The 12,049-nt window shown below is 46.8% G+C and overlaps 1 long non-coding RNA gene across 1 annotated transcript; it reads right to left on the bottom strand.

The window, feature by feature from the left end:
• Positions 1–3,901: 3,901 nt before the first annotated feature.
• Positions 3,902–11,627, bottom strand: LOC135364203 (uncharacterized). The gene is made up of 3 exons (XR_010411025.1): positions 11,246–11,627; positions 8,007–8,264; positions 3,902–6,083 (listed from the first exon to the last, which is right to left on the bottom strand). It is a non-coding gene; the product is annotated as an uncharacterized LOC135364203 (long non-coding RNA).
• Between the last annotated feature and the right edge of the window lie 422 nt (positions 11,628–12,049).

Below are 12,049 nucleotides of genomic sequence, written 5' to 3'. Positions count from 1 at the left end.
GGTCCCTCTGCTAAGTCGTGTGCGAGCGCGCTGGTCTCGGGAGAGTTTCACGCCGAGTGAATACGTGCAAGGAGCTCGGTTTTCTCACTGAACAAACGAGACCGCCGGCGGCGGAAACGATTCCCTCCGCCACCGCCTCACGGAATCTCAAACCACCGGCTTCCAGCCGCGGCGGCCGCGGATTTCCGGTAGCGTGACGTCCCTTCCGTGCCAGAGAGCCTCCTAGGCTTCGAGCCCTGCGCTCTCGCGCTCTCTGCCGGCCCGGAGGAGGAGCTGACCTTACCAAACGGAAGAGAGAGCGCAGTCCATTGGTTGAAAGACCGACGCAGCTACCAGCCTCCACCAATGGAAAACCGAACCTTCGCCGCGGGCGGGGCTCCCACAGGAAAGGGGTCAGCCCGGGAAGAAAGCGGCGTGGGAAGGCGGCTACCTGGTCTCCGCCGGGCGTGAAAGGCTCGAAGTAACACCGGAAGTGGGTTTGTTTTCGCCAGCTACTTCCGCCTCACTTACAAAGTGGGAGGATCCTAGAGGAAAAGGACCCGATTGCTGTGGGGTGCTTGGAGGCTCGTCTCAGGTGTCCTCCCTGCCCACCCGTTTCATACCCGGGAGAGACACCTGATGAGTTCACGCGGAAAATCAGGGACTTTGAACGAATTCTTGACCTGGAGGCCAAGCTGTTTTTACGTTTTAAAATAATGAAGAGTACTGTGTGCCTTGCCTCTCACTCGCTTTATTTCATTTAATCCGCACAAGCCTGTGAAGTTATTTTGACACATTCCGACCCCTCACTGCCTGTGTTGGAATCCTGGTTCTGTCATGATTGCCTGTTTCCTGGGGCAAGTTCACATTTTGTGCCACAGTTTCCGCGTCTGTGAAATGGAATAATTGTACTTGCCTCATACCATTGTTCTAAGGATTAAATTAACAAACATTTGGGCGCCTGGGTGGCTCAGATGGTTAAGCGTCTGCCTTCGGCTCAGGTCATGATCCCAGGGTCCTGGGATCGAGTCCCACATCAGGCTCCCTGCTCCTTGGGAGCCTGCTTCTCCCTCTCTCTCTGTCTCTCATGAATATATAAATAAAATCTTTAAAAAAATAATAATAATAAAAAATAAAAATAAATAAATTAACAAACATTTAAAGCACTTAAAACTGCACCTGACTTGCTAACATAGCAACTGCTTAAGTTATTTCCATTTACAAACTAGGAGACTAAGGCTTCCATAGGAAGTAGCTTGGCTAAAACAGAAGGCAGGCTGGGAAGCATCTTGACCAGCTCTGGAGGAACCTCTCAATCGTATCCACACAGCCCTGTAGAAGTCTGCGAGGACCATAATTGCCTTTACAGTAGCATATGTATCTATTTAGTAGGACCCTATTACCAAATGGCTGCTCTCTGGGCATTTTAATAACGTCAGTTAAGATGGTGAAGTTCAATAACTTGTTCTGTACGTCTCCAATTAAGAGGGTGAGGCTCCAAGATCCATCTGCTAAATCCCATCAATATGAAAATCAGCAGAAATGAACTTCTGGGGGCACCTGGGTGGCTCAATCGGCTAAGGGTCTGCCTTTGGATCAGGTCATGATCTTGGGTTCCTGGGATCAAGCCCCGCAGCAGGCTTGCTGCTCAGCTGGGAGTCTGCTTCTCCCTCTCCCTCTGTCCCTCCCTCTGCTTGTTCTCTCTCTCTCTCAAATAAATAAATAAATAAATAAATAAATAAATAAATAAATAAAATCTTAAAAAAGAAAGAAATGAACTTCTGAACATGTTAAGTTTAAGATCATGTGAGATCTACGAGTGGGGATAATAATGATTAGGTGTGGTAAGTGGTGTTAGTGGAAAGCACAGGGTGCCAAGGGAGGTCTGATTAAGGATAGATGTAACTGCCTGCTAGGGTTAGAACAGAAGCAGTGGGCTTTGATGGATGGGTAGGAGTTGGCCAGGTAGAAAAGTCAGGGGAGGTGGAGGGGAAATGGTCTGTACAAAGGAATAATAGTGTGATAATTTAGAGTCCTTTCTTGGGAACTGGAGTACTAGATGGAGGTTGAGAATGAAATGGAGGTTGGGGAATATTATGAATGTTTCATCCTTGAGGTATCAGCAGGTCAACAGAAGTTTCTGAGCAGAAAAGAGAAAGGGTCAGCTATGCCCTTTACATGGCTCCCTAGGAGGCAGTGAAGAGGATGTGGTAGGCAGTCTCTTAAGATGTCACCAATGATCCTGAACTCCAGTATTCATAGCCTGGTGAGATTCCTTCCCCTTTAAGTATGGACTGTGTTTATTGATTCCATGACTGTGTTTATTGATTCTATTCCATTCTAATGAATAGAACGTGTTAGAAGTGATGGGTTATTATTTCTGAGGTTAGATTACAAAAACTATGGCTTTTGTCTTGGGTGCCCTCTCTTTCTCCTGGTTTCATTTCTTCTTAGGGAAGACATATGCCATGGTATGAGCTGCTCTATGGAGAGGACTATGTGTCAAAGAACTGATGTCTTTGTCCAATAGCTAGCAAAGAATTGAGGACTTCTAATAGTCATGTGAGTGAGCTTGGAGGTGGATCCTCCCCAGGCAGTCCTTGGAATGATTTTGGCCATGGCCAACTCCTGATGGCATCCATGTGACAGACCCTGAGCCAGAGCTACCCAGTTAAGCCACTACCACGTTTGTGACCAAAAGAAACTATGGGATAATATGTTTGTGGTTTTAAGTTTTAATGAAATTTTTAAGTATTTTGTTATGCAGCAATAGCTAACTAGATAATATAGAGAGATGAGAAGCAAAGAGAGAAAGCAGGGAGATTAGGAGGAGACTGTTGTTGTAGGCCAGGGGAGAGATGATGAGAATCGGAACCAGGACAGTGGCTGTGGGGTGGAAGAGCAGGGGACGAATTTGAGATATGTCTGGAAATAAAATGAAGACATTTGCCAATGGAGTTGGGTGTGGGAATGAGGGAGAAGGCAGAGGAGAGAACAGTGTCACTGTTTGGTAATAATGTGGGGGATGGTATTAGCTAGAGTTGCTAGCATGCAGGTCATGGGGATGAGTAGTTCCTTAAGACTTCTGGCCACAACAAGATAGGTCAACAAGCAGACTCTAGGATGGACAAAGAGAAAACAACTACTGTGGTCTTGGGAAGAAGTGCTACAGTAAAATAGAGTCAAGGAAGTGAGAACTGGAGGGAACTCTCTTCCTTGAGTTAGATTTAGTTGTCAGAGTGTATGAGGTGCTACTCTCCTCTTCATCTAGTCATTCATTCAGCAAATATTTAGTAAGTGCCCTCTCTGTGCTGGGCACTGTTCCAGGCACTGGGGACACAAAAATGAGCACAAAAGTCCCCGCCCTCATGGCATTCATGTCTTGCTTATGGGAAGAGAAACAATGCCATATTTAGCATCTGGCTGTCACTCTTTTCACCACTGCTTCTGTTTCATTCTTTAATGATTTCAGTATACACAGAGATGGTCCTTCCAACATTCTGTCCTCTCCGTTTCTTACTTCAAAGATCTTGTCTTCTTTTCATCTCAGCCACTCATTCATAGTCATCCATTGACCTCGCCATGAATCTGACTTTCTAAGCAACACCTCATATCTTTCCAGTTATTCTCTCTCCTATTCTGACTCCATCAATTGTTTAATACCAGGAACTGAAATCTAGTAATCCTATATTTTGCGTTTCCTCTCTCTGTTAATGATCTCTCTTCCAGCTATATCAGTCAAGATAGGCTAAGTGGTAATGGAGTAACAATCCCAAAATTTTAGGCTTATATTTAAGGTTTACATTTTAAGCTTTAACACAATAAGGTTTTATTTCTTGCTCATACAACTTGAACCTTGTGGGTTTACAGGGGGCTCTGCTTATTGTAGTCAGAAACCCAGGCTGACAGAAAAGCCAACATCTCAAGTCATGGTGGTCACGATGTCAGAGGGAAAAGAGAACTCTGAGGGTTTTGTTGTCAATTATATGCTCCAGCTAGGATCTGTTACTAGTTGGCCAAAATTAGTCACATGGCCATGCCTAACGTCAAGTGAACAGGAAAGTGCATTTTTACCCGAAGTCCAGAAGGTTGAGGTGGAGGGTTGAGGTTGGAGAATTGGAATACTTACGAATAGCACTTAAAGATTCCCGTGCCAGCTTAAATTCCATGGTCAACTTTTAGCATCATTCTCTCACGATCACCCTCAACAATCTTGTCTCTTTTCTGTTTGTTGTATTCTCTTGGCAAAACCATAACCCTGGTTCAATACAACTCTCCACCTTCACTCATGCAGCTGAAATCACTGCACCTCGCAGAGTTGCCAACAACTTCCCAGAACAGGACCTTTAGCTTACCTCGTTGGGCGGGGGGACACCAATATTCCCGGTTTTCATATTTCAGGTTTGGGGGTTAGGTGTGGGCAGGAGCATTCAGAGAAGACTTTCTTTCTTTTTTTCTTTTTTCAGTTTTTTTTTTTTTAATTTTATTTATTTGACAGAGAGAGACACAGCGAGAGAGGGAACACAAGCAGGGGGAGTGGGAGAGGGAGAAGCAGGCTTCCCGCGGAGCAGGGAGCCGATGCGGGGCTCGATCCCAGGACCCTGGGATCATGACCTGAGCCGAAGGCAGACGCTTAACGACTGAGCCACCAGGCGCCCCTCAGTTGTTTGTTTGTTTTAAGTGAGCCAAACGTGGGGCTTGAACTCATGAACCTGAGATCAAGAGTCTCATGCTCTATGGATTGAGTCATTCAGGCACCCTTGGAAAAGACTTTCTTGAGGGAGGAAGGAAACATTTGTTAATTGATCCCCTGCTGTGAACTATTCTGCATGCGTAGCTACCATGGACTACAGCCTTAAAAATTGGGAGGATTTGCTTCCTTGGTTGCCAGAGAGAAAAGAAGATACTTGGGATGGGGTGGTGGGGAGGAGATACACAAAGGTGTGCGGGGAGGAGATACACAAAGGTGTGCAGGTAGGATATAGCACTCATGTTTCAGGGCAACAGTGATGATGAGGCATGTTGTGTCTGTCTCCTAAGCATCTCTTGAATTCAATTATATCTCAGTATTCCTGCTGCCGCTGCCAAATCCTGTCATCGTCATCCCTCATCTCTCATCTGGATGACTTTAACTCCTCCCAGCTGATCTCACCAATGCTAGCCTTAACTTCTGGCCAGTCTATTCTTTAAGGGGAAGTCAGAATGATCTTTCTAAAATGAATCTTTTTTAATCATGTTACTTCCTGGCTTGAATCTCTTTGGGGGATGTCCACTGCTTTCAGAATGAAGCCCGGACTTTTTAGCTGCCCCTCCAAGGCCCTGAGGATCTAAATCTGCACTGTCCATTATGTTAACCACCAACCTCATGTGGCTATGGAGTGCTCAAAATGTGGCCAGTCTGATTTGAGATGTGCTATAAATGTAAGATACACCCCAGATTTCAAAGATTTATTTATTTATTATTTATTTATTTATTTATCAGAGAGAAAGAGAGAGGGCACAAGCAGGGGGAAACGGCAGGCAGAGGGAGAAGCAGGATCCCTGCTGAGCAAGGAGTCCCATATGGGACTCGATCCCAGGACCCTGGGATCATGACCTGAGCCAAAGGCAGACGCTTAACCAACTGAGCCACCCGGGGCATCCCCACCCCAGATTTCAAAGATGTAATTCAAAGAGAATATAAAATATCTCATTAACAGTTTTTAAATATTGCCTACATACTGAAATATTTATATATAGTGGGTGAAATAAAATATGTTATTAAAATTAATTTCACTCATTTTTTTACCTTCCTCAGTGTGCGTACTAGAAAATGTGAAATTGCATATGTGGTTCATATTATACTTACATTGGACTGTGCTGATTAAACCTACATACCCTTTCAGCTTCTACTTTCTCTACTCCCTGAATTTTAAAGTTATTAAAAATAACAGAAACTGACTTTGAAAGGAAATGAAAATTCAAAGTTTGGGGAATTGATTGCAAGAGGCTTCTGACTCAAAGGAATTGTTGATTAACCAGTCTGGGGGCCCATCAGCAGAGGTTCACAGATGTTATTGTAACTCAGCTCCATTTCTGGGTCTTATATTCCACATTTCACATTCCTAGGAAGAGAGAATCTGATTAGATCAGTTTATTTATTTTTTAAAAGATCTGTTTATTCATTTGAGAGAGAGACAAAGAGAGAGAGAGCAAGCATGAGTGGGGGGAGGGGCAAAGGGAGAGGGAGGGAGAATCTCAAGCACAGCTCCCCCACTGAGCATGGAAGCTGATGTGGGGCTGATCTCAGGACCCCAGCTGAAATCAAGAGTTGGAGGCTTAATAGACTGAGCCACGCAGGTGCTCCTGATTAGATCAGTTTAAATCAGATGTCAATCTGGGTCAATCCATTAAGGACTCACTGTGAGCTGCCTACTGCACATTTCCTCCCTCTACCCTCCAGCCATTATGTTCCTAAAGGGCAGCATGAGTTCTGTAACCTCTAGGAGTCACCAAACTTTTTCTGTTAAGGGACACGTAGTAAATATTTTATGTTTTGCAAGCCATAGTATCTCTGTCACAATTATTTCACTCTGCTGTGTACAGCAAAAGCACTCAGAGACAAATACATAAGTGAATGGATATGACTATGTTCCAATAAAACTTTATTTATAAAACCAGGAAGTGGGCCATATTCTGCCAACCCCTACACTGCATTTCCTGTTCCCTCTACCTTTTCCACCTTCCTTCTAACAAGTTGCTAGTCATTCTTCAGTTCTTGGTTTAGATGCCTCTTCTTGGAAATCTTAACTCTCCTTCCCTGGCTGGTTAATGGTCTCTTCTCTATGCTTCCACAAACTCCTGTACCCCATCCAAGCACTTCTCATTATCATTGTTCTGTTCCAAGCACAGATTACTAGTCTGGGTCTCATTTGTCATTATGAACCCAGCACCCAACATACTTGGTTATCACTGGATGGGTGGAAGAAGCCATGAACCTGTGGCTGGCAGATAGCCAGGACAGACGTCTGAGATCTTGGGCACCAGTGAGAATTCTGGGCTTTTGTATTAGCTGTGTGATACCCATTTCCTCCCTTTGTTGCCCCTCTGAATCCCAGAGATCAGGCAGTGGATAGAGTAGAGGGGAGGCTCCAGGCTGGGCAGGGGTTCAGGGCCTCGGCAATTTTCATGCCATCTAAGCCTTGCCTGTCAGGGGCTTAGGGTCATGTTCTCCAGAAAAACCATGTAATAAGCGCAAACTCCATGACCTCAGGAAAGCACAGGTGATGTGTGTTTTAAGACATGACAAATGGTGGGGACACCTGGGTGGCTCCCTTGGTTAAGCCTCTGCCTTCGGCTCAGGTCATGATCCCAGGGTCCTGAGATTGAGCCCCGCGTCAGGCTCCCTGCTCAGTGGGGAGCCTGCTTCTCCCTCTCCCACTCCTCCTGCTTGTGCTCTCTCCTTCTCTCTCTGTCAAATAAATAAATAAAATCTTAAAAAAATATATATGACAGGTGGAAAATTCTAAGGACAGCAAGCCTTGGATAATGTGATAAGGCACGCCCCAACTGGGGTGAACCCTCATGCTCTCATTCAGTCCCTGGAGCAGGACTTCCTGTTCCTTGGTGAGGTTCCCTGTGGAGGTCCCACCAGCTCAGGAAGGGGGGTTTTCAGGGTGATAGGGGGGGCAGTGTGTGGCCAAGGGCAGCCTTGGTCTCATAGTCACCCAGAGCCACAGTTACAGGGGCTGCAGAATGGGCTTCCTTAACCCAAGGTTTTGTGAGTAATGTCCAACAGAACCTGGACAAGGGTTCAGAGACTATGAGACCACATAGGTTGTGATCTCTGCATGGCTTTATCTAGCTCAGCACATTATTGCTTATTGCCTCAAGAGAATAAAGGGGTTTCTTCTCTTGACATAAGAGTCACATGTCACACCTTTGGGCAATACAGATGTTATAGGGCTTTTCCCCAGTGTTAAGCACGAGGAGATGGAGAATAAACAGAAATGGAAACTTCCCAGTCTTTCAGTCCTTGAGTGGCTTACCTGGGCTCCTGATGGGGACGCCAGGCTGGAGTGGGGGACGCGAGACCGCCGGTAGCATGTCTTCCATAGCATGCAGCTGAGGATCAGCAGAGTGGATGAGGACAATAGGGGTAGAATGATGATCACCACAGCCTGCAAGCCACCCACATCTGGCCAAAGAGACTGAAGCGTCAAGGCAGGGGTAGTGGACTGCTCCCCAGGGGCAGGTTGTTCCCCTGCCCTTAGTAGCTGTGCCCACACGAGGTTGGGATCCCAGGTCTGGAGGAGGCAAGGAACAGGGCAAAAACAGACTTGGAGGCAAAGATTGAGTGACCTTGGGCAAGTAGCCAATAGTTCTTTCCCCCACCCCACCCCCCACTGTTGGTGCTTAGAAGTACATTGTACTCGGTCCAGTTTTGTGGACTCTAAGTGAGAGAAGTGATATTAATAACACCAGGTGCTTTATATGCCTTGTCTTATCCAACCTGGCAAGCTGCCTGTGATATTACCCTCTACTAGATGGAGAAGCTGAGATGCAAAGGCTGGCTTGTCTGAGGTTAAAAAGTTAGTAAGGGGCAGAGGTAGGATTTGAACTTAGGTCTGCATGCTGCCGAGTCTCCATGTTGTCCACGTGATTCCCAACCAGAATGGGCCAGGCATGTGGGCCAGCCCAGCAAGACAACACCTGGTGCATGATAGTCCCTCAACAAATTCCAGCTCTCATTAGGTATTAATATCAGTTTGACTCATTGGGTCCTCACAGTAAGGATAGATATTATTATTCCTATTTCTCAGACAGGAAAATGGAGGCTAGGGAGGTGAAGTGTCTTGCCTAAGATCACCCAGCTGGGAAGTGGCAAGCCCAAGAGTCAAACGCAGGCTGACTCCCCTTTTCTCATGTCCACTAAAGTGCTTAGGTCGTAGAGGAATCCAGGACTCCTGCCTCAGTTTATGCAGCTGAAGAATAGGAAGGTGTCCTTGGAAAAGCAGTAACAGAGGGATCTTTAAAGGGCCATCCTGTGAGAAGGAGGCCAGTCTTGCCTGGGGGACGCAGAGGACAGAGCTAGGACCAGTGGGGACGCAAGGGGACCCACATAAGGAAGGACCTCCTAATGATTATGGTCCGGTAGTGGGATGGGCTGTGGTAGAGCTAGTGAGCTCCCTGACACCAGACTTGTTTACCCAGGGATGCATGGTGTGGGAGACAGCAGGAATCACATTCTACGGGTTCTGTTGGTGTGGGGAACAATGTGGGAACTGCCAGCTTGCTGTACCTGTCCTCTCCGGGGCTCTTGAAATGAGGGAGTGAGGCTGAGCACCATGGCTCCAAAACAGCCCCCAGTGCTCCCGGGAAACTTCTCCCTTCTTCCGTCTTTCTCTCCAGCCCATGCTGCAGCTTTGCCAGCCTTCTCCTTGCCTCCAGTTTTGCTCTACCGCATGCAATATGACCTCACCTCTGCCCTGCATAAAACCTTGTCATGGCTCCACAGTGCCCTCAGATGTCTCACAGCATGGTGTGGCTCAGCCCTGCTTTCCTCTCCAGCTGCATTGCTCTGCCTTCTGTGTCACATTCAACCTTCTGTCGCATAACCCCATTTCTGGCCTCCTAACCCTTGCACATGCTGTTCCCTCTTCCTGGAACACTCTGCCAAGTTCTGACTCTTCCTGCAGGCCTCAGCTTCAGCAGAACCTCCTCCCACAGCCTCTTCTCTAGCCTTGCCTCTGTACATAAGCTGTGACTGCCTGGTCCCTGTCAACGCTTGGATAGAGACCTGGTATGCACCTGTCATTGCTTATCTCGGTGGTAGCACATAGTAGGCACTCTCTACGGGTTTGTTGGGTGAGTGATTGAATGAGAGAGAGAGAGTGGAGAGCACAGTGGGGAGAATGGAGAAGGATGGGGGGCGGTCCTCTGGCCCTGCCCTCCCCCACTCCACAGGTAATGTCACCTTTTCTCCCTTTAAGACTTGCACAAAGTCAACACTTCTCTGGACTGAGCTTGGGGAGGGAGGACCCAGGCAGGGCTGAACAAACATGACCTTCCTCACCTGACCACCCCACCCCCATTCAGTTCTGGGCATTTGACTCCAACTCAAGGGCTGTGTCTGGTTCATCAGCTTCCCTCTTTGAAAATTAGCCAGTGCTGGGATGTCTGGGTGGCTCAGTCATTAAGCATTTGCCCTTGGCTAGGGTCATGATCCCAGGTCCTGGGATCTAGCCCCGCATCGGGCTCCCTGCTCTGCGGGAAGCCTGCTTCTCCCTCTCCCACTCCCCCTGCTTGTGTTCCCTCTCACTCTCTCTCTGTCAAATAAATAAATAAAATCTTCATTAAGAAAAAAAAAAGAAAATTAGCCAGTGCTGGGCAGGAGGTGAGGGTAAACTGGGAAGCACAAAGCCTGGATTTACCCAGCTCTGCCATGAACTTGCTGTTCGACCTTGAGGAATTTACCTCCCTTCTCTGGCCTCAGTTTCCCCAATTATAGCAAGGGAAGTTGATCCCTACACACATCACAGGGTGGTATGGGAATGGCAAGATAATAAGGAGTCACACAGCCCTAAATCTGAACTCTAATTGGAAAATCATCTTAACTTTCTGGACTTAGTGTTCTTATCTGTAAAATGGGGATAAAAGTAGTACCTCCTCTCAGGCTTGTACTAAGGATTAATTGAGATGACTGCTAATAATAATTGCTATGTTAATGATGTCTCAAACAAGGCCTGGTGCACAATTAGATTCAATACATCATAAGGTGTGCAGGGACTTGGAGAGAAAAGAGAGCATTGGAAACATGGCGTCAAATTTAATTATAGAATTCCAGAGTCGGGAAGGTGCCTGAGGAACCACATGGTATGTGAGTGAGGACACTGAGACTCCTTGGAGTGGAAAAGGGTCTTGCCTACGATCACACTCAAGTCCACAGTATTTGGCTGGAAAATTCCTGGGGCAGAGCACAGGCCTGGGCAGGAAGCTGGGTATTTGCTTTGGGAACCGTAAAATGTTCGAGTGGCTCAGTTCCGTCCCCACCACTGCTGGCGCGGGCTTGCAGCTGTTCCTTCCCCATCCCATAAGCCTGAGGGAAAGCTGGCTGAAGAGCTGGCTGAAGTACAAGGGTAAGTGGCACTTTTCTCCAACTCCCTCCGACCCCTTGAGCCCAGAGGCCCTCCTCTGCCTCAAAATCAGGACCACCCAAGCCCTCCATACCCCGTGATCAGAGGAGCCCAGTGCTCAAGAAAGTGGCAGAGGGAAGGGTTCTACTTACCGCACCGGTGGGCAGTGCTGGAGAAGTTGCAGGCAGGCTCTGTGCCCATGAGTGGGCTATCGGGGCCTCAGCTCAGGAGGGGTGGAAGTGGCAGGTGCTCAAGGCCTTCCCAGGGCCTTCCCTTTCTGAAAGGCAAGGCGCAGACCCAGGTTACTTCCTGGAGCAACTGTGGCAGCAGGCTCCCTACTCAGAATGGGGGTCAGGGAAAGCAGGCTGCCAGGGGCTCTGAGATCAAACATCCCTTAAGGTGTTAAACTGATGCTGCAGAAGACTATTTGACAACATGGAAAAATGAACACAGTCTGTTATTAAGGGGGAAAAATAGGCTATGGCGCACTAAGAGATTGTGTTCTGACTTTTGTAAATAAACACACTCACATGGGAACAAAGACTGTAAATGTTATCACCAAAGCACCATCAGTGGTTATCTCTGAACAGTGGCTGATGGATGATTTTTACTTTGTAATATCTTGACTGTATTTTCTCAATTTTCTATAATAAGCACGTTATAAGAAAAAAATTACTCAAGAAAGCAACACACTTTAAGCGAGCAAGCCTTTCACCAACAATTCCATTTGTAGGAATTTACTCCACAGAACACATAGAAACATGAAGAATGTTCTTATTTTCATAAAAGAAAATTCTATTTTTGTTTATGCATAAGCAAAAATGCCTGGAAGGATCTGAACCAAACTGTTAACAGCTGTTGACTTCTGGGAGCCAGATGAGGGAGTTTTCTGCTTTATAGTCTCACATTTATTTGAATTTTTAAACAATGAGCAGAAGTTATTTTATAATTTTTTA

Source organism: Mirounga angustirostris, unplaced genomic scaffold (assembly GCF_029215605.1).
Source record: "Mirounga angustirostris isolate CCGP_5_RB_7025 unplaced genomic scaffold, mMirAng1.0.hap1 SCAF_4, whole genome shotgun sequence".
NCBI classification, from domain to species: Eukaryota; Metazoa; Chordata; class Mammalia; order Carnivora; family Phocidae; genus Mirounga; species Mirounga angustirostris.
The sequence above is the reverse complement of the archived record's forward strand: the minus strand, read 5'-3'. Positions and strand labels throughout refer to the sequence as shown.